Source organism: Ischnura elegans, chromosome 8, assembly GCF_921293095.1.
Source record: "Ischnura elegans chromosome 8, ioIscEleg1.1, whole genome shotgun sequence".
Classification (NCBI taxonomy): Eukaryota; Metazoa; Arthropoda; class Insecta; order Odonata; family Coenagrionidae; genus Ischnura; species Ischnura elegans.
In genome coordinates this window covers 27,816,896-27,840,551 of record NC_060253.1, presented here as the reverse complement: position 1 = coordinate 27,840,551, position 23,656 = coordinate 27,816,896, and the positions used below count along the sequence as shown (strand labels likewise).

General features: G+C 39.4%; 1 protein-coding gene across 2 annotated transcripts in view; it reads left to right on the top strand.

The window, feature by feature from the left end:
- The first annotated feature begins 918 nt into the window (after window positions 1-918).
- Window positions 919-23,656, top strand: part of LOC124164524 (amyloid beta A4 precursor protein-binding family B member 1-interacting protein) — a 227,572-nt gene continuing 204,834 nt past the window's right edge. For both annotated transcript variants that reach the window (XM_046541875.1, XM_046541874.1), the window contains exon 1: window positions 919-1,008. The gene's annotated coding sequence lies outside the window, so the exon portion shown is untranslated. The remainder of the gene's footprint in view (window positions 1,009-23,656) is intronic.

The window sequence follows — 23,656 nt, the reverse complement described above, 5'->3', positions numbered from 1 at the left end:
AAATTTTACACAACTGCTGGTCGAAGTGTATGTGTGCGAGTGTGGTTTTAATTAACCTCTAGTCACAGCCTAAAAAAGGCGTGCTGGCACATCATCGGAAGAAGTGATCCCTAATTCCTAGGAGAAGTAACTCAACCAAACCCGGAAGCCCTTTTTCTGCGCCAACTAGGGAAAGAACCGTGGAGAACAAATTAAGTTTTTCTCTACCGTCACCAATACTTTTGGGAGACCCAAACTGTTTTTCGTGTGATTCGGAAGAAAAAAAAAGTTCTTCGACCGTTTTGTCGTGTGGACCGGAAGAAAAACAAATCCTCAGTGCCTGTGAAACCGTGAGGATATTTCTCTAAATACGTCTCCAGAATAAACAGGGAGCTGTGGTGAAGGAATTAAATTTTTTCTTCGCTAATTTAACTTCATGGGAGAATCGCACAGTTTTTCGTGTGGTCTTGAAAAAAAAAACCCTCAATGCCAGTGAAACCGTGAGGATATCTCTTTTTCTATATTTCCCGAATAAACACGAAACTGTGGTGAAGAAACTAATTTTTTTTCTTCCCTAAGCCGACCTTTTTGGAGAATCTCACTGCTTTCTGCTTGGTCCGGATAACGTTCTCAGCAAAAATAAAGAAAAACTCCCCCAGTGTCCGTGAAAAAAAGTGAGGTGAATTCTCGCAATACCTTTTCGCCAGCTTAATAAATATCGTTCCCCTTGTGTTTTCTCTCAATTGAGTGAGGATAATTGAAGTGTGCCGTGCGTAGAAAAAAACTAACTTGTTGAAGATGCCTCGTTTGGGAGGAGGTGGTGGTGGTGGCGGTGGCGTGCCCTGGTGGCGGAGGGTGGAACTCTGCCGTGAGGGCGAGGAGGCGCTGTACGCTGCGTCCAAGAGGGCGGAGCGGGAAGTGGAAGTGGAGGAAGCGGAGGTGGAGGGTGAGGAGGAGGTGGAGGAGTCGGCGGTGGAGGAGTCCGAGGAGGACGAAGCTGCCGATGAGGACGAGGGCGTTGTCGACTGGGTGAGTGAGTGCGCGCGGCGACATTCAATTGTTCTGCCATTATGGGGCATCCGTTAATTACGTGAGACGTTTAGGGGGGGGGGGTTTGAGGGGGTCAAGCCAAATCTCACGTGGATACGAACGTGGACACGAAAAGGTCCTGACAATTATCACGTAATTTTGTTTTTCTCCAGAAACATAATAAATTTGCTATGTTTGCAAACTTAAATACTAGTTTTAACTAATCTTAATTAAAATAACTAAACAAATTTTTTTTAATAAATCCAACGCAATGAAGCATAGATTAATGCATTCAATACCTGCCCGATTTTCATGAAAGTCGTCAGAATCGGCCGATAAAATAAGAATTTAAAATAGAGAGAGGTTTTCGCGCCATAACTTCCGTTCAAATACTGCTATTAACAAACGGCGCACACGGTTTGAAAGAGGGAAGCTTGTTGAAGGCCACACACAAGATCGGAAAACTAGGAAGTGGATATAAGTCGCGTACGGAGGCGAAAAAAGGCCTGAGTCCGACCGGCATAGCACGTCAATTGACGTTCTCCGCGCTGAGTGTGTTAACTTATTTACACACATTTTGAAAAATCTCACGTGAGATAAGGGGGTGGGGTTCGAGGCAAATCTCACGATATCTCACTAAAGAAGACGGGGGGAGAGGGTCCAAAGATCGCCAATATCACCACACGTAATTATTTGATGCCCCCTATCATCTTCCTAAACGTGATCCACGAAAATGGCAAAAGAGGAGTCTCCATCAGGCCGCTAGATGTGTTGTCACTCTATTGCCTGCATGGTGTATACTTGGTATTTCAGTACGAATCTGCAATAATAATCAAGGAAGTGATAAGGGAGGCCAGTGGCATAACTGGGAATATGCTTTGGGGGTGAGTTTGGATGGCCACCCTCCCCCTTCTCCCCAAGCATCGAGGGGTCCTGGAAAAGTTTGGAAATATGACTCGCCTGGAAATAAATTTCACACCATTTAGGCACTAAAGATTTAACCTTAAGAAGATGCAGTTATTACATGTCAAAACTAGATTAATTAAAAACTAGATAACTAATGGCATTAATATTTTTTGCTTTGTGGAGGATCTATCCCCTCGTCCCCCCACCATAGTTACGCCACTGAGGGAGGCAATTTAAAGCATTTTTGTCCATAAACATGGGGTCGTAATTCCTTAGCTATTAAACTATGGCAGTATTGGGCATATTATTGTTTTGTGTAATCTTATTTTTGTCTTATGGGATAGGAATTTTCAGAGAACAGCCTGCGGCATGCGTGTATATACAAGACTGCTCATCATTGGCACATGGTGCAATCAATTACACAAAACAATGATACTTCCACTGCACAAACGCTCAACAATCGCCCACCGAATCAAATCCGTTCATCTATTAGCCCAACAATACGAAATCGCTCAGCCACCAGTAGCCGGAGCATGTGCGCTGAACTAGATGAGCGGATTTGAATCGGTGAGCAATTGTTTAGCGCTTTTGCAGTGGAGGTATCGATATAGCACCGACGATTCTTATCACTGGCGTAACTAGGAATATGCTCTGGGGGGACAAGGGGACTTGAAGGGGCGATCCCCCCCCCCCCCAGGCAACGGTGGAATTAGGAAATTTTTTTAAATTACATCCCTGGAAATAGATTTTACTCCATTAAAAAAATTATCTATAGCGTTAAGCAGATGTAGATAATATGTGTCACAAAACTGGACAATAGTTTTAAATACCTAATTTTTTTCCTCTGAGGCTTTGGGGGGGAATCTATCCCCTCTCCCCCCCTCCACTGGTTCTTATTGTATCTTCCTTAAACAATTTGTGAGTGATATGCGAATTTGCTAGATTAAAATAGCAAGTTCGCGCATTCTACTCAAATACTACATTTTAGGAAAATACGATTAGAATAATCGGTGCTATATGAGTCATTATAATGCAATACAATCTTCATGTAATGCTAGTTTATTTCAATTAATGTTCAGGTCGGTATGACAAAAATCATCGGCAATTGTAGTGCCAATTATTCTTCATATTCAGTAGTTATATTTTCAGAAACTTTAATTTTTTTAAGTACACTTCAACAAATATGGACTTTAAGGGCATGCAACGGACTTTATGGAGAGTTAATGGTGTCTTGGCAAAAAGAAGACATCTCTCTCTCTCTCTCTCGTTTGCATCCCGGCATGCTCCCCGGTCTCTGCCCTCTCTCTCCCTTTGAGTTTAACAGCGGCGGGGGCGATGGAAATTTATGAACTCGCAAAGCGTTCATCCAGGGGTTAGCGACCCCCTCGGGTCCATCCATCCCTTTGACCGTCGTCCCCACCCCCTCCCACCCTCACACGTCCAGCCACGACTGACCTCTCCGCTTCCAGAACGAGATGCGACGGTGGATTCTTATTAACATACCCTGTCCGCTCTCACCCTCTGTGAACCCTGCCCCCTCTCCACCATCTGACTCCATTATCCCTTTACGCTCTGCGACGGACGTTTAATTCTGCACTGAAAAAAAGTTTTCGGAAGATTACGAAAAGAATGATTAATTATCATAATATTTATACAGTTATTATACTTCTAAGTTAACAGGGTCGCAGATTTTACATTACACGAATCAGTGTCTGTGAAATTCCGTTTCATTATGATGGCTATTGTGCTAATTGGAATATTTCTATAACTATTTCTATTCGACCAAGTAAATTTCAAGATATTGTACATATTAGCATTATTTATGCTTCACAACGGTAGTATGTGTTGTAGGTGGTAGTTCTTTCCACATCTATCGACTCTCCGTTATTCATTGGCAAATTTCGCATTTCCATACGCATATAGACCCCAAACGTTGAAAATAACCACAATATGGTTGCTTTTTTTAACTTTTTGAATACTTAAGTACAGTTGTCTCGATGCTGATCTTAACAAATTCCTACAATGGTATATCCTTTAAATGTAATGCCGTTGAAGATTTAAAGAGTTTATCACGGTGAAATTTTAGTTTCTTACCCTATCGAAGAAAATATGGTGGTATTTTCGAATATTTTAACCACTTACGGACATAAGACTAGGCCAGTGGCGCAGCGAGGGGAGGTTTTGGGGGATAAAACCCCCCTAGAGCTCACAGAATTTTTAAAGTTAAATCTATTTTACTTAATTGGATTGATATAGCTAATAGAATAGTGTGAGGATTAATAAAATATCCCTCAGGAGGCCGTAAAAATCACCATTTTGAACCATTTATCTTAATTTTTTACGGCGGAAGGCCTCCGCACCTCCCGCTTACCCTGACAGGTATGCAATACCCCTAAACCCCCAGTATTAGTTGCGCCTTAAACTCCCCCTAGCCTTAATTCCTAGCTGCGCCCCTGGAGTAGGCTACTTATGAACAACTATACGCACTATACCCTTTACACACCCGCTTGAAGAATTCAAGCGCCAATATATGTACTCGTATATGTAAAAGAGGATATCCGTTTGTCTCTCCGCTATGCGTTTCAACACGGCTGCACGTATTGCGACCAAAGTTAGTACATAGGTGCAGCTAATTCTCCTGAACCCCGTAGTGCTGCATTTGGTTGCTTCCGAAGTTTCCTCTGCGTCGTTTTCTCTTTACCGTTTGTTACTTTACGTCATACAATTAGGCTATTAGGCATTCTGCCAGGTAGTCACAACTCTTGACATGCTTAGAGGGAAAGCATACCTCAAAGAATTCTTAACTTCACTATTGATCCTATTGGGGCAAACCTCATTGATGGGATGTACGTTCACACGACGTTTTTGATCTGCGCACTTAAATACTCAAATAATGATCTATGATGAGGCGCGGGGTATAAGCTGATCCCATGCCCGGTATACGGCAATCGCTTTTTTTCCAGTTTGCTCTTTTATATGTTTACCATCATCATACCTGCTTTCTTCCTTCACCTAAAAATTCTGCCATGTAACAATGAATTCCAAGTTTCCCACTTCTCTGGGGACTACCCTTCCTGAAAAACGCCGGGTGGCCTCCCAGTTAATGATGATCTTTATGCAGTTCTACATTGTACATAAAATTCGAAGAATCAAGCGTGATGGAGTTGGATTTTTCCATATTGGAACAAATACTTGCTATTATCCACGATTATAAAATTTATTACGACCAAAATTTCAGTGTCACCGCGTCATCTTCAAGGAGTAGCATAAATGGGGATAGTCTACGCGTGGAAAATGATGAAGTAAAATAAAAACTTAGTCCGTAATAACTTTTACAATCGTGGAAAATTGCAAGTATTTATTTCATTAAACACTATTTTACACAATCGTTAATGAAAGGAAAAACTTTGTTATATTTCACCAATTCATTTTCAGGTACAACTGGTTACGACGCCGCGGCGTTATCTTTAGGTACCTTTTCGAAACTTTATACCCTCTCTGTGGGTGACTCCGTAAAGTTATTACCGTGGCTTGTCCAGGTATACTTGAATCATGCTGTTGAGATCGTTGTTTGATACTAAGTCATCCGATGTATTCGAAATTGAATTGAATCGTTTGTTGGCATTTTCGATAGCGCCCTACGATTGGATCTGCTTCGCTCGGTCGCGCGGACGACTAAAAAAGGCCGTCCGACCCGTGGATGCACTTTAGAATGTTCGTTCCCCCGTCTCGGCGAGGGTGTTGGCTTCATATAGGTACCACCCCCCACTCCCTGTGGCTTGGGTGCCGCCCGGGTTCTCTAATTCCACCCCCATACCCCCCTCCTCACTCACTACCCGCCCCCACAACCAGGACATCGAAATGTGACTTCCCCAAATAGAACCGGAAGGGAGCCTTGAACTTTTCGTCGGCAGGCGGGCGTGCAAGGATCCGCCGCCGTGAGGTCGCCATATGGGCAAACCCTCCCGTTTAGAATATGCGGCCAAGTTGTTCCGTTAAATCCTTGGGCTACATTAATTACACAGGCCAACAAAAAAATTTTGTTTGAAAAATTTTTTTATTTTAATAGCTGATCTTTATAGATTTTGATGTGCCGAATCCAAACCTGGCCTTAGTGTTTTTGTATCACCCATAGTTTCCAAGCAATATGTATTTAATATTTAATCTAATACCCTTATACGGTATACAGGGAAATCAATGAAACACTGTGTTACATCATAAAATTGTTTGTATTTACTGCAGCGTGATAATACAGGGTTCACTTATCAACTGGAATTGGTCTACATTTTCTTTCCCTTTTTTCCTTGATGCTTCTTGTGTAGCATTTTCTGCGATGAATCGCTTGCTGATCTTCTCGGTGAAGTACCAACAATAATACTCATTATCTGCGTTCATTAGACCTTCTTTTTCACTTTTATTATAACTGTAAAAAAGCTGTTAAATTCTAAAAATATTGCTTGATTACATAAATTTAACTGTAAAATGTGAGCAAATGGTGGGTGATACAACTTTAAAACCATCGTATTTGGATTTAGCAACTTTAAAAACATAAGTATAAGGTATTTTCAGTAAAAAAGTTTTTTCTTTGTTGGCCTGTGTTATTGCGCAGATCTTACATGATTTGAAGCGTCTCAGGCGTGTTTCAGGCGTCCGGGTGAACCAAGTTCACCACTTCCAGCCAATAAAGTAACAAAACAATGAATATTGTGCGCAACTATTTGCCTTATAAGTGTAGTGTGTTCTTGATGTTATATGGCAGTAACCTGAATACAAAATTGAAAACATATTTCTTTACATATTTTATAGTATTTTTTCCTTTTTTCTATTCATGAAAAAATTCTTTTTTTTTCATTCTTCAATTAGTTTTTAGTGTGACCCATGTATCTGTTATGCTTTGGGCTTCGATTTCTTGTATGTAGAGACTTTTTTCAGGTTTAGCATCCTAAAATTGCAAATGCATATTTATAACTTCAAAGTATAAACATGCACAAATAATAAGTCTCGCGGCGTGCATTTTTCGATACATTTTGAAATATCTATACATATTCAATACATTTTGTTTGTATTAGGTGGCCTGATCTTCAGATGATCTCGGCCCAAAGATAGTACGAAATTTATTGAAACCGTTCGTGAAATTAAAGTATTTGTGGAAAATCGCCTCGAAGTTTTTATTTATTGATCGAATTCTTGACTCCGGAATTCGATGGTATTATTTTTCTTGGTACAATTGTCATGCTGATGCATGAAACGCGTTTACATTTCTGTGAACTATATAACTTGATTAATTCTTGGGCGGACAAGTTCCTGGGTCACCACCCATTACACTAATAATATCACTTTTCTGTAACACTCCCGAGCGTCACATTAAAAATGCAAACAGGATGCTCACATTTCAATTTTGCTCTCTGTTTTTAATAAAAAAAATCTGATTTTTTTTCCTCTCACGAGGCCTCAAGTTTTATGAAATACTTAACTTCATTATTCTCCGTGTTTGTTTTCAGTTATATTCATATTGATACACAAGGCTTAATTGCATCATAAATTCATTTCGGCTTTCAGAGTAAGGGTCGCAGGGGAACCCTCGCTCCCCCTGGAGCAAAAACCCTGAGTCAGGGTGCATTAAAGGGGGACAGGGAGATTGTATTTATACCTCTCCTCACTCCCTTTCAGCATGTTTTCCCTTAATTTCCCTTAGTTCCGGGCTCGTTCGCTAATCTATTATTACTGCCAATTTCATTAGAAGCGCAATGCGCCTATCGTTATAATAGAGCTTGAAAAATAACTATATCCTTATTTTTATTGTTTCTCTATCCGTCGTGATAATTGCTAGTTTTGTCCCTTTTGTATCAATGTCACGTGAAATGTATTGAACGTGCATCTAAAGTTTAAGTTTAGCATAAAGTCTAAAGTATTCGAAGTCATGAGTCGTCTAGAGCAGAAGTCTCCAAAATACGGCCCGCGCTCTCGTTTCAAGTAGCGCGCGATTCTCGCTCGTTTAACTCTGTGAGACGCCGGTAGGAGCATTGCAGCGCTGTACTGCACGTCAAAGTCGCCTTCAACTGTTCGTAAATAAGAAATACGCCACCGGATTCTTCAATAGACGTTGGTATCGAATACTTCAGTCATCGGCAAATTTGCTATCCGGCGCGCGGGGCGATTCGGAACTTGGAATGTGGCCCTCGTGGCCTAGTAAATTGGAGACCCCTGGTCTAGAGCATCCGGCAACAGGGTGAACTCGCGGCCAATCGGAGCGCTTAACTTAAAGTTTTGTAGTTTAAAAATGATGCGTTTTCTAACTAAATATCATCTGTAATTTTGGTTCCTACTTGAATCAGCTTTCTAGGGTTAAAATTTCGTGACACTATTTTTCTCCACCTTGCATAAACGAAGCCTGTGTTATGCTAAAAAAAACTATGCTATATGCCAAAAAAAGCTGACAAAATGCCAATAAAGGAACTTCGAATTGAAGGCTACTGCTGGAATCCTGACGAAACTGTCGTCAACCTCTGACAACTAACGCGACAAAGACTGGGAAGATGGAGGGAGAGATACACAAATTAAATTTGAGATCAAGCATTATTTCAGGACAATAGAAGTTCTTTTTTGTGCACGCCAACTTCGATACTAAAAGTGTGTGCGTGCTTTTAGTGTGCTAGTGACCATACCGCACTTTAGTGAATATTTCATTACGTGTCGGTCCAAATGAACCACGAAGAAATATTTATGAGCTGGAGTTTTTTTTAATCATGCCCGTTACCTCTTGGGAACCCTCCGAAAAAAACGTCGTTTTTAGTGGAGCGGTAATGAATGTCGCCCAATTTCGAAAATGGAAAACGCCTCACTTCCCCGGAAACAAAAGTACATTTCGTTCTTTCCTTCCTTCGCACCTCCGTAATTTCGTGAGAGACGAAGAGTTAATGAACCGGGGAACTTTGAGTTACGAGCGTACGCGACCGTTTTTGACTTTAAATTCGTCCCTACCCTTCTTTTGTAGGGATTGGGATACATAAATCTCGGAATATCATCGTTTCCCTTCCCTTACTTTTGTAATATCCGAAGACCTTTGCAATACCACGAGTGAAATTCGTTCTGGAGGAATGGAATGCGATTTGATTAGGACCGGAGCAGTTCTTACTGTCGAGCCTCTTCCTTTCTTTCCTGACGTCTTGACTACCGAGGAATGCGTGTCATTGTAAAAACCGCCATCGGCTAGCAATGAAAATACCGTTCATGTAAAAAAAGTATTTCCTTTGCAAACGATAGAAACTCGGAGACTAAAAAGCTTGGCTTACATTATTTACTTTTCATTAAAGCTTTGGTGACTACTTGTTTGTTCAACATAAGACCTTAACAAAATTAATTATGGCAGTTATAGGAATTCCTAGCATTGAAATTAATATTTATGTAAAAATGATATATTTATTATTATTTTGATTGATTCAAATTGTGAATTTATTTTATATCGTAAACGCTCCATAAGTTATTCGTAAATGATTGTTAGATTTCTTATAATATGCGCAAATGATGTTTTCAATTGTAAATCACAAATTTTCATTTTTAGCATTCCATCTGCATATATAGATCTATTGATGCTTAGCTACAAATTGAGTGCATACATTTTGAAAAAAACATTTTTTTTTTTGCTTTTCAGCATCCGAATTCATTAAGTTAATTTCAGATTGAACAACGAGCGATCCAAAATGTTACTTAAACTCGCCACATAAGGTTTTGTAATTTATATTACGTTAATTACTTATATTTATAATATGCTATGAGTTCCCTGTATCTATTTTATATGGTAGAACTTTTTCCACCAACCCTCTTTGCGGAGTCCTTTTCTGATAACCTTCTCATCAAGTAGGAAGGTTTCTTCTTGGTTTTCATCGCATTTTATATGTATTTTCGCTACTCGATTTGCTATTTTTATTTAAGTGAATATGCGCTATTTATTATTATTCGGATACATTCAATGTAATATCTTCAGAATAAGTTGCTAGAATATTCATTTATCAAAGCCTGAAGTTGAAATTTATTTTTAATTCCGTAAAGAAATTTATTATCACATTTTCCGGCACCAAAAAATTGATCGTGAACTGGATCTCCAGGAAGATTTAACAAATTTTCGGTTTCCTCTAGTTTTTTTTATCTTTAAAACGTTTTCATACTGCACACATTTGTTTTAAAAATATATATATTTTTCCAACTGTCGACCAAATCCATACATTGTGATTATACTTGGTTTTCTTGTTTCCATGCCTTCATTGATATACAACGTGAAAAGTAGGAGAATGTAACACTCCCCTTGGCTGGAAATGCTCAGAATTTTAAATGTGTTCGTCAACACGGCTCTAGTTTACGTCGGAAAACGGAACGATTCCATTCGTCTATCAGGGTCGTCGACCTCTTTACTATTAAGGCATTGCCTAGCAACGGGCGGGCCGGCGCCACTTCCCCATAGGGTGCATTTTTATTTAAAAACACATCCCCCTACTGCACCTCTATCCACTTCTATTTTCGACTCCTCCCTTGTGGATTTGTTTAGGGTCCTGCCTCCATAACTCTTTCCTCCACCCCATCCTATTCACTATTTCTTCGGACTTGAAAGATACGAACGTTCGCCCTCGACAGTTTACTAGTTTTATTGCTTCTTAACGTGCATGGGCGTGTGGTGATAAAAAATTTTCCGAGCGGTGGAATTGGTATCTTTGAACACTCGGGTATACTCTCTAGCGTTATTATCTATTTCTTTTTTCGGAGCATTCCTGATAGCAGTATTACGCTGGGAGCAGGAATTGTGAACACGAGTTTGAATGGAAACAACTGAATAGCAAAGAGACAATCGGAAAAACTGACAACGCCTTAATTTTTCTCGTATAATTATGCGTTGTTTGAACTAAAATTTAACATTAGAAACGGATTTCAGTAGTTTTTCATGATTGAATTTTTTTTTAATCTCATTTGTTAGAGTGCTCGAGAGCGAAGCACCAAGTTTGCCAACCCCTGAAATTTTAAACTAGTTATTTTAAACCCCTGAAATTGGAAAATGTTTATTATCTACCTCTGTAATTGGGAAATAGTTATTACTATTATTTATGAGTCATTAGGAGTTAAGGAGCCCTTCATAGAGGGAAAATAACTTGATATAACATCTGGAGCAAATAAAATTTTTAGTTGAAGCCAAGAAATGTGATAATTCTTGACATTGAAGCAACGCGCAAAGCAGAGTATTACTACATGGCAAATTATAACATTTAAATGGAATATGAAGGCTATAAATTTTGATCTGTTTTCTAAATTGCTATTTGATCCGTAAATAAATATCACTGGTGTGCAGGATAAGATACATGACCTCAATGAGAGGGTACATTTGAAGATCATTTATGGGTAAAAATGACCCATAACGTCTTTTTGGGTGTGACATCTAATTTGAAATATTTCCATGAAGAATGACGAAATTTTCTTTCTATAAAGGGGGCTCGGCTATGGGCTATATGGGTAAATATATTAGTATATGGGAGTAAGTATTATAAATTTTCAGAAAGATTTGATTGCAATTGAGCTGTTTAATATGATTTTTATCGTGGCATGTGGGACAAAATAACCCATCTCATCCTCCCATCATCAAGACGAAATGAACCGCCAATGTCTACTTATACCGCCACCAAGGAGGATGGTCATTTGTTACACTGCATATTTTTCATATAATCTTCATATCTTCTATCTCTACGACACATTTTTGTCTACCTCCGTACGGCATTTTCTCATACTCGTTGAGTGCTTTGCAAGTCTGTGTGAGATTCATTTTCCTCCCGGTAGGGGGCATTTCAAAAGCACCCCAAGCGAAGCCGAGCCCTGCGAGCGAGCCGAGCGTGGGTGGAGTGAATAATGGACCCATTTCCGTTGAGACAATATTCCTCCTTCGCCTTCCAGCGCGACACCGCCATCTTCAACAGAAAGGGAATTAGTCTCAATCCAGGGTCGCACCCAGGAGCAGCTGTCCTGTCCACAGGACGCCTTTGAAAATTGAGTCCCTTCTCAAAAAGGCGTGCCTTGGAAGCGAGACCTCCTAAGCGGCGCCTTTGGAGTTAATATTCCATGTCATTTAAGCTGGCGAAACGTCTATGGGTGTAACGTTTGATCCAAGCTTTAGTTTTGGGTCATGGAATTCTCAAATTGGTTGTTGGTTACCCCAAAATAAACCATGGTTCCTTGAACGGTAAAACATCCCCTAGTGGACACCTCAGACTGAGAGGGAATTTTCAATTGACCGGCTGAATGGATTGGATAAGGATGGAACCTATTTTCATGCAGACACTCCCATTGAAGGACACCTTTTTTCGAGGATATTTTTACCTTATAAGGACACTATTGGCATGAGTTTTCTCGCGCATCTCATAGAATTGGAATATTTTTGTCTATAAAAGCGAAGTCGATTAATAGATATCGGAAATATGACATTGTTAATGGTCAAACCATCAAAGTTAAATGACACATAGAAGGATAATAAATGAAGAATATATAACCGTGTGTAACTGAACTTAAACACCACTATATGCTGAAATACGCGTTTTCTTCCTACTGACCCCGGTAATTGTCTATGATAGATGTTGAAAAGTAAGAAGGCCCGTATATATCCATTTTGTGATCCATCGAATACCCCTCAAATGATCTGCGACGAAAAATCATAAGGCTTCAACCCTTTCGCAGAAAAGTTGGTGACGTCACGTGCTCGTGGCGTAGGGTCACCGCTTCAGCGCTACTCGTCGGCCTCGCATGGTTCATTGTTGTTTCCACGCTAGAGATCGATTCCTTACCACCATGAGCGTTCACCACGAGCGGTTATATAAATCAGAACTCAGAAAAGTGGGCGCTAATATTTGTATTTTTATATTTTAAACTCGAGAGTTAATGGCAGAATGAAGAAGATTTTGTTCACTGTAACTTATCTGTCCATTCCTTTTACCACTTTCTATTTATGAGTTTTTATTCGGGGTCTAAGTGAAGTATCCTATCGTCAATGGGCTTAAAAGCCAACCTTGTTCTTACACTCTTGAGCAAAAATTTACTTTAAGCTAAGAAATTTTGGGAACACATATTTTGCATGTTTTAAAGGAATTTCATCGCTGAGGCGTGAGAGAATTCCGCAGCGTTATTGAATCCTTTGACAGACTAAAACCCTTTCATGCGTGATGTACAGGATGAAATGGATTTGGCTTTTAATTTAAGTATGAAATCTTAAATGGAATGCTAACTGTGATGCTTGGATTTTTTCGAGAGACATCGGATGACTTCGCTACCTCTATACGAGATTGTCGTTATTTACAGTCATGGTTTATCAACCAACAGAAAATAAATTACCTGTTAGATTATTTTGTTTGCAAATTTTAAATAAAGCTCTCACTGACGGACTAGGACCATCTCAATATGGTCTTCTTGGGGCCGCCTGATAGCCGGAAAGACTAATTGTAAGACTAACTTCCTCCGCCATCCATGCTTTCCATAGGGATCAGGGGATGGCTCGACGAAATGAAAAAGAAACTTTTTCTATCTTACACTATGCCTGTCTGAAGCTCTTGTCTCGTAATCCTTTTGGAGTGAACCTCTTCATTCTTATATTTGTCTGAGACTCGTGAGTGGGTGTGGTCACGACTGATAAATATATGTTTCGGAGACAAGGGGTTGGAGGAACACTGATTTTTCCATTGTGATGTATTGGAAAAAGGAGTAAAAAGAATAATAATCTGTCCTTCAGGATACATCTCCTTGATATCCTCCTCACTTAAATGGAATATAACGTGATGAAACCTGAACTCTTTTTTGTGTTTATTTTCATGTTAAACTGCAATCAAAATATTAGTCCATTTGCAGTGAATAATTATCAATTTAACCATATTTTTAGATCAATCCTTACGGTCTAACCCTACTTTAAATATCTTTTATTCTCGAATTTAGTTATTAACGGCCAAAAAAGCTTTATTGCTTTACAACATCCTTCTTGTTTCATCTTATCTTTGCTAAAACACTGACGGTGAAGTCATAGGGATAGCATACGTATGTACTATATTTATAATTACATAAGGAATCGCATATTAGTAAATATGGATATATCTCCTGGTATAAACTAAGGCGTAGAAATCTCTGGGGTGACATCACATCTTTTTTTCAATCGATTTAATTTGTATGGCGTGTACCCAGTGAGTCATATCCCATTGCGTTTCCATATTACATGCCTGTGTGCGTCAGAACAAATTCTAAGCCTTCCAGAGGACAAATTTATGCCACTAGGTCCCATCCCATTCTATTGAAAGGCATTTCTTCTCTATGGGACACCCGCTTCCTCGCGTGTTTTTTTACACCCTGTCCTCCGAACCCTAAACCCGTCAGCCCATCGTTTCCCTTTGTCCGCCATCCCAACATTATAAATTCACCCGACTCACTCCGTCCAAACCCTTTATATATTTTTTTCTCTCTCCGGATGACACCCTTGAATTTCTTCATTCCAAACCCATATCCCTTGGCACCGTACCTACCCTTTCAGCCTCTTTGATTTCTCCCCCTTTCCTCACAGTTTGATGAGAGAGGACTCAAGGATCAGGCCAACTTTTTAATCAGCAGAGCAAACAAATTTTTTCGGGAAGTACGGTCGCCCACGAAATGGGTTAGCGATGTCCCGAAATTATGAGTGAGGAATATGGTCACAGGCGGTGCGTCGCGTAAGGGTACTGACACCCTGTTCAAAGAATTTGAAACTAGGTTAAAATAAAGATAAAGATCGCCATCCTCGCTGACGGTGGGGTAGAGTCCACTCCTACCAAACCAAAGGTCGTGGGCTCGAATCTCGCTTTGGTGCGTGATACACTACCATAGGGCATGTGTTTTTAGGTAATGCTTTATTAATGTGAGAAATGCTGTTGTAAAAGGCCAATAAGTGCTGTCCACGGGGCAGTTGGAAATAATAAAATAAGTTTATTAATTTTGAGTTATTTTAAGATGATAGTCTACCCACTAGAATATTACAATGGTTCGGATTGCAACATATAAATTTTATTAGGCTCGTTTTACAATATCTGTGTCCATGTCATTTTTTATGTACATTGAAAAAATAAAAAGACCCTTGTATTTCCGTTTTTCGATTCGACGCCTGCTTCTTTTGAGTTTCTCGCAGCTTAATGTCGGTGCACTTCACAGACTGTGCATCTTTATTTGTGTTGCGCACTGAGCGCACTTCACTTCACTTGTGTTGTGCATTGTTAATCTTGGAAACTCCGCTTTAAAAGGCCAATATGTGCTCTGTACGGGGAGATTAGTAGTAAATAAACCAAGTATCACGCTACTAGCACATAGTATCATGCTATTACCACGTTATATCACGCTATTAACACTTCGTAGAGCACCTGTAGGAAGGCTTAGCGCACAATGTGGACGTCGAAAATACTAGACTCAACGCTGGAAAGTAGCATTACTATCCCCGACTCAAACGAGAGCCTGTCGAAATAGCCAAAATATCCACTTTTAAAAGGGAGGACATCTATTTCCTCACCAAAGCTTGGAAGAGACACAGACCGACCAATCAGGACGCACCTGACCAAAACCTATGCCTATATAACACGAGAAAAAACTTGCATCCGACACTTCAAACCTGAAAAAGCCTGTAACACCCGCGAAACTGTCGTCACGAATATGAATCGACGCGAAGGACAACTCGGAAACCTTACTCGGCCCATGCTATTAGATTACACAATTTTTATTCCATGTAAATGTTTAAATATTAATTTTTTTGTTCCATATAAATTCCTGCCGAATCAACTTCTGATGCTTTCTACCGGTACAAATATATCCCTAGATATTCTTATATCACATTTAACCCTGTCTGTAGATAATTATTCTGTAAGATTTTCCAATAAAACTGAAAACCACCGTCCCATAAAACGTTTTGTCATACTTGTACACCTGCGATTGCACAACGACGAGTTTTTATTATAATTGCCATCTCGTTCGTGGATTGCAGACCATTCATGAGTTGTTTTTTTAAATTCAGGTGCTAAACCATAGAACTTTTTGTCATTTTTTTACGACTGCAGTTGGAAAACGACGAATATACACTGAAATAGTCATCCCGTTCGTTGATTGTAGACTTTTTTTGAATTTTTTTATTGGGAAGTTTCAGTTACTTCACCAGAAAATATTTATTTTCTAATTTTCTCCACATTTTTTTCGATATCAGCCCACTGTGCGTCGCCATGACTTCGCTCTGAAATGGATTTCATAACGCAACTTCCGGTGTTCGTTAAGTTTTAATTTCGTCGGAAGCGCACTTGTGTGGTAAAGGCGCATGTTTTAAATTAATTTTTCTCTCTCAGCTCTTCCTCGCTCGCCTGTGCCATTTTTCCGATTCTATGCGCCTCGCCTTTTATGATGCAGATATGAGACGGTGGATTTGGAGTTATTTTCGTCGTTTTATAAGGTTCTAGCGCTAGCTTCTCACGGAACATCAAAGGGATTCTCTTCTCACATTTTCCTTTGGTTTGGAGAAGCATAGGGAATGGGAATTCCTTTTGATTAAAAATATCTGTCGAATCAACCTCTTGTGCTTTCTGCCGAATTATGAATACTCCTCCATATATATTCTTGTGCCTCATATTAAAATTCAATCAATGTTGTGCATATTTTTATATTTTAATAGATTATGTATCACGTTAGTAGTAGCCAGGTGATCTACCCCGTTCATGCATTATTGATAAGTTGTCTAACGTTTAATTTTACTGTAATTTAAAAATCAGTAACCGAACGTTTAGTGTATTTTAAACTATTTATAATCTAGCATGAATATGATATTCGGAAGTTGAGTTTCATTTTCCGTATTCTTAAAACTTAGCGCAATGTTTTTCAATTAGAGCATTGATGTACATATCGTTCACGATAGGTTATATATCGCACTATGAAAATATTACGTTTTCAATATTCCCTCTTTTAATTGTTGTATTTCATATTTGTCTACCTAAGGCCTGAGATCAGAGGCATCTGATAGTATTTTGTTCTTTGGCGTTGATGCACAATGATTTTGGTGATCCTTACGCTTCGAATAAAGGTGAATGAATGAGCGGTAATAGAATAATAAATATTCTCGAGGAATACTTTGCTTAAAATAACAGAAGTGTTGTTAATGGGAGAAATAATTTGTCAGTAATTTTCCAAACAAAGTTTATTCAACCCATCTTATTAATTGTTTTATGATGAAATCATAATAAAATAATAATTACCCACATAAATACGACGATATTCCACAAAATTAAGCCAGCAACAATTGAATCGTTAGCATAAATATTATTTAGACTTGACGTCGGCTAGGGTAACAACTTAATGTCATTATGCTGAGATTTTACTGGCTAATTGGCTAACCGGCCGATATATCGGTAGGTTTCTCCTACGCTGTCCTCGCGAAAGGTGCTTTTTATGCAAATAGCTAACTATTAAGGAAATAGCTAACACTATCCAGTAAGGTAGGAAAAAGAGGCTAGTAAGTTTAATGGGGAATTTTAGCGGGCTGTATGGATAGAATTTAGATTGGCAGGGCGGCGCACCAGCGACATTGAATTGAAAAGAATTGAGTGTTTGAAGGTGCCAGCTTGCGTTTATATCGACATCAGCTGGCAATTTTGGGAATGCTGTAACTGGCAGGTACATTCGAAAAATACAACAGCTTGAGAAAAACTAACCTCCTTCCTATCTCGATTGAAATGACTGGCGAATATGTAGATAGTTTTTTATAGTTGAAGCTCCCGTGGGTAATTGTAGCTGTTGGTGATGTTTTTCGGGTGTAGAGTACTAATATTCCTCCGTTTTAAATATTTCAAAACCTATGAAGAATAAATCTTTAAGCCCGAATACTAGCCCGTTTTGGCAATAAATAGTGATAAATATAGCATTCAAGGTTATATTGACGAAGTTTAAAGTTCATCTAAAGAATTTTATGGTTTTACGATGAGTGAGAATGATCAACAAATGTTGAAAGTATGCAACCCGCGTGCCACCCAAAATGTCTGCCTGGGGTGACACGCGCTCACTCTTGGGGTCTTATCTCGGGATCCACGGGTCAAAATTGGAAAATATTTTAGGTGCAGCATTTAAAATGTCCAATGTATCGTTGTTTACCATATAATATCAGTTGAAAACACCAGCGCATTCTCACCGCCATTCATATCCCAAAGAATTTAGGATGGGGTTTAAACGTCGAGCGCACAATCAAAAAATCTTCTCAAGTATTCCACTGGGTGATGAGAAACCTCAGAGAAAGCACCAGGGCTACCAAAGAAATAGCTTATACAACCCTAGTACGACCAACATTAGAGTACGCATCTCTTGTCTAAGACACACATTTTAAAGGAAAGGAGGTGAAGAAATTGGAGAAGGTGCAGAGAAAAGCTGCTAGGTATGTGTTGGGAAAGCATAAGAAAACGGAAAGTGTTTCAGAAATTCTCAGGGTTCTAGGGTGGGAGAGTTTACAAGAGAGGAGGAAAAGAAGCAGGCTATGTGGCATGTTTAGAATAATGAGTGGGGAAAAAGCATGGAAAGAATTTGAAAACCCAACTTTGTTGGAAAAAATGATCACCAGTTCAAGATAAAGTGGCAATCACAAATGATAAATTCAAAGCAGTTCTCCTTCTTGAATAGGACCATAAGGGACTGGAACGACCTACCAGCATAACTATTTGAGCCCTTCCCGAAAAATTTAGATAGTTTTAAAAAGCGGTTGAAGAAGTAGGGACCATGGGCTTCTTATAATGTTTTCTATTGTTTTTTCATCATATGTACATGTTGCCACCAGGCCAATGGCCTACTTGTAACAATTTGATAATAATAATAATAATAATAATAAAAATATTCAAAAATGCCAAAATTTCTCAACTTTGAGTGCGATGCGGCACGTCCTCCCTTCATTTAATTGCAATAATATTTTTACAAAGTATTTTTTTACACCAATTGGCATAAAATGAGGGGGTTTCCCGAAAGAAATTCGTAAAATCGAAAAATAATGACCACCTTAATGTAGATATTTAAGTCTCTCGGGTAGCAATCTTGTCCTCCCATGGATAGGAATCTTCTTCGGCATTCGGCCACCCAATAACTCCTGCTTATTCAGACGCTTCAAGTTTTGTGCTTCATCAGAGAAACAGGCGACCGAATTCATCTATCGATATCGTTCGCCACCTGTTTTCCCTTCCGATGGCTCGAGTTCCCTAAACACCCCCTTCCCCCTTACCTTCGCTTCCGCTGTTCTCCTGTTTCCGCGCGAGCGTCTCTTTTATTCCGCCCCTTCCACGTGCATCCCCCAAAGTCATCCCTCCGTGGTGAATCCATTGGTTTTCGACTTGCCTTTGATGTTGTACTAAGTGGAGTGGGGTAGCAACTGGAGAATGAAAACGTTTTGGAAATTATGAGTTAGACAAGGACAAGTTGACCTTTCTAAAGTACATTCTCTATTATTCTGATAGAAAAATGAAGATATCTCCAGTAGAGGGCAGCACGGGTCTCTAAGAATGCGATATAAGTGTTTATGTGCGGAGGGCGTCTTTAACAAAGCTCTCGTTCAGCAATACATCATTTTTTCGAGTTTTTTAAATAGAGAGATGCGTTTTTATCCATTTCTCTGGCCGTTGCCAAATCTCGAGCTATTCGCGTCGAAAAACCTCCGTCCTTACCCCTTCCGCACTGAAGTTGATGACGTCACCGACTCCTTTTGAGGGGATCACCGCTTTTCCACTACTCGGTCTTGCGCGTCGCCCTGCATTTCGTTTTTCTCGTGTTCATTTTGTAATACACTCGTGTGAGCGATTCCTTCAATTAGCAGTTTCTCCTGAACGATTCAATGAACTCTCGTGAAATCACCAACTCATGAAAATTGGGCAGAAACTATCGCTTTTTTTAATTTAAAAATCATAAGAGAATGGCGGAATCGGAAAGGTATTTTCCGGGATTTTTTTTTCCTTAACGTTTAGGGAACATACTTCAAATTTTCTTCCGTCAACCGAAATCTCTGCACAAGCTCCGATTTCGTGTTCGAATGCTGAGAGCTTCCCATCCTATTGCTCAGAGGCAATACCTACTGTTCCTTCCTTGGCTTTGGAACGGCTTCATTCAAAGAGTAGGAGCGAGTTTGCGTGGAGTCCTGGTGGGTTCATTTATGAATGCCTCAGAACATGTGTCGCGTTGAAATTAAAACTTCTAATCCCCAGTTTGGTTGCATATTCATGGCCTTATCATAAATCACAGCTAATTATAGCTCTGAAAAGGAGAGCAGGTTCGCCGCTTTAAGTGCTCACAATGCATTAAGTGCTGAACTTGGCTTTTAGCCACGCAAGGTGACTTGAATGCGGTGAGGAGGAATGATTAATGGTGCCGTGGGTCCGCGGGTCTCGCACGCGTGATCACAGAAGCCCTCGGTGCATTCTGCTGTCTTTGTAGACGTCTTTTGGATCATTCATTTGAAATCGCGCTTCCAAGTGAACAATGGCTATCCTTTGCTGACGGCAAACTGATGGCTTTCGCTTAAGGTTAGTAAATAGCGCGCTGAAATCGCGCGCGATTAGAAGAAAGCGAAGTCACAATGAGCTCGTCTTCACATCTTTAGAATTCGTTTACTGTTCAAGTGAAGTTACGTATGAAAAAATTACACTGTTTTTCATCACGACATGGAGCAACTTTAGGAAGTCTAGTCGTAAACTATGCACTGCATTTTATTTTTTGCCAATTTACTCATCTGGTGGTAAGGGGTGGCTGTTATTCAATCATGCATTGTACGCAGCAAAGAGTATTATATTGTTAAATTATTAGTATTACCCAACAGATGTTGTTTAAGAGTATATTTATTCCGTATTATGTACATAAATACAGTAATCAGAAGAGGATTGTATGCGATCAAAATTCAAAATCACTATTTGTTGTTATCACATTTAATTTTCAAATAACTATACATTTGTCAATGAAAATGCCTCTGCTCAAATTCTGAGTAAGAATGGGTGATTTTCCAGGTGTATCATGATTTTTGAAAAATTCTAAGGGTTTAGGGAAAACGATGAAAATAATTTAAAACTTCATCTCTTTATCTATCTGGTGAAAATATCTCAGTCTTTAACTTGAGTGAAAGTACTCAACGTGGCGATGAAACCAGTCGAGTGAAGTTAACCATGAAAAATTTACAAAGACTTTCATTTTTTGTGTTAATAACTCAATCGCTGAATAGTCTGTAAGATATCTCACAGTGTGAGGTTTAAAAAATAAGCACTGGTAGCTTTGGACCAAACTTCATTGAATGAAGCAATGTCACGAAGTCTAGCCGTAATCTATGCACCACGTCAGTGGCGCAGCGAGGGGGGTTTTGGGGGATAACCCCCCTCCCAGAGCCCAGATAAATTTTTAATTTTCATCTACTTTACTTAATTGGATTAATATTACTTATAGAGTAGTGTAAAGATTAATAAAATATCCCTCAGAAAGCCGTATAACTTAACAATTTTCTGGGGAGGGCCCCCGCACCACCCGCTTACCCTGGCGGGTATTCCATATCCACTAGACCACCTTGTATTAGTTGAGCATAAAACCCCTAGTCTGAATTCCTATCTGCGTCCTTGCATTACATATTATATTTTTTGTTCAATATAGTAAAACCACTTGTCACTTTCCACACACTTTTATTTAAACCGACCATGGTTTCGGCAACTCGTGCCATTACCAAGGTTGCCGAGTTGCCGAAACCATGGTCGGTTTAAATAAAAGTTTGTGGAAACAGACAAGTGGTTTTACTAAGCTGAATATCACAGATTACCACCGTATCACGCCGGACACATTATCTTCTATTATATTTTTATTTATTTATTATATTTATTCCCTGCCTCCTAGCCCAAAATCAGGGCTAGGAGGCAGGGAAAAACTATTCTTTCTTAAATTCTTATTCATGGGTGGGCTGGATCTTTCTGGGGATATTTAGGGATAGGTCCGGGCTACAACGAAGTCATTCATGGTCGTCCGTCCGTCCAGGCGCCACTCAGGTCCTCCCTAGAGCTGACTAATCCGTGTGGAAAGAGGTTCCGGAATAAATTCACGCCCTCGCCAGGGGTGTCTCCGATTCTGCTTACCTCATCGCGGTGGTGGTGTCCCTCCCTTCGGAAGGAACACTTAAAAGCGTGGAAAACCTCCCCCTAGATCTCTCACGAACTCTCCGAGGAGGAATGAATGGGAAGGGAACGCCCCCTCACGAACACAATGGTTATTCTCTTCCTTCCCTGCTTCACACTGTTTTCACACCGCTTCCATCTCATCCACACCCTCCTTGTCTCGTCCACCAAAATCTTGGTCTTCCTTCTTTCACTCCTGGAGTCCACCCTTCTAATTCTACTCGCCTCTATCCCCTATACCCCACGTGGGAAAATTTTCTGGTGAGAATGACTGGGATCCTGGTTTTATTTTACTACACAGTGCTGTAAAATATATTCCAACTAGATTGATGGTCACAGTCAACTTTCTTAGGAGAAACTGACAGTTTCTTTAGTACCTGAGGATGATTGTATAACAATTGAAACACTTGTACTCGGCTAATAAATTGTGGACATTACGATATCGATGGCTAAGTTCTAACAACACGTATCTCAAATTCGGCCGGTTTGAGATAGGTATCATAGCGTAATAGCATTTAGAAAAAGTCTAATAACATTAAAAAATAAAATACAAGCAAGAAACAACTCTTTGCTTGCAAATGAATGCTTCTTTTTCAGTTTTATGAACTTTTGGTTATTCATATCCGTGTACAAGTAAAAAAAATTAATCGTTTTTTTGTTCTCCTGATAAGTTGCTATTTTTGAGTTTCGTGATGTTAGTACTTAGCCATCGATATCTCCGTCTATAATTATCATTGATGGTTACAATTACAATATACCGTGCTGTAGAAAATTATCTGGTTGGATTTACCACTTTTCCTTGCAATTGATTTTTTAATTAGAAATGAAGTAATACTTCCCACTTTTCCACATAAATATTTATTTTAAGCAGTCAAAAAGTGTTCGCCAGATGCTGATGCAGTAGAGTGAAACATGTTGAATTCTTTTGAAATAAATATTTATGTGGAAAAGTGCAAAGCATTTTTACTTCATATGTTACTATGGATTTCCTCAAAGTATCAGCCATCATCAATCACTATTCATTTCAGTGATTTTTACATGATATAACATATCGATTTTAAAAAAATGAATTTGCGGAAGAAGTGACCACGAGACACTTTACGTTATACTTGAATAACTCCTGAGCCGCAGTCTGCTAACATTTATCAGGAGCTAAATAATTAATTTTTGGGTGAGTGCCTTTAATATTCCATATCTTTCTTCCGAAGAGAGGCTTTGTCACGCTAAATGAAATTCCGCATCACGGCCACACGAAAAAATAATTATACTTAGAATGACTAGGATCCTGGCTATAATTGACTACACAATTCAGTAAATTACAAACCAAATAGATCGATGGTTACGAATACTATGCCGCGTTGTGGATATTAATCTGGTTATATTTAGTAACAATTTGATGGATGATTCTTCATGAATGAATTTACAGGAAAATTTAACATTGGACACTGACTTTACGTAATAATTGAATTCCCCCAAGCCGTTGTCTGGCAAAATTATCCAGAGAGCCTCTACCCAACTTCTGGCTTATAACTCTGGACTGGTTCCGGCAACACGAACTATGCTTCTGGTAA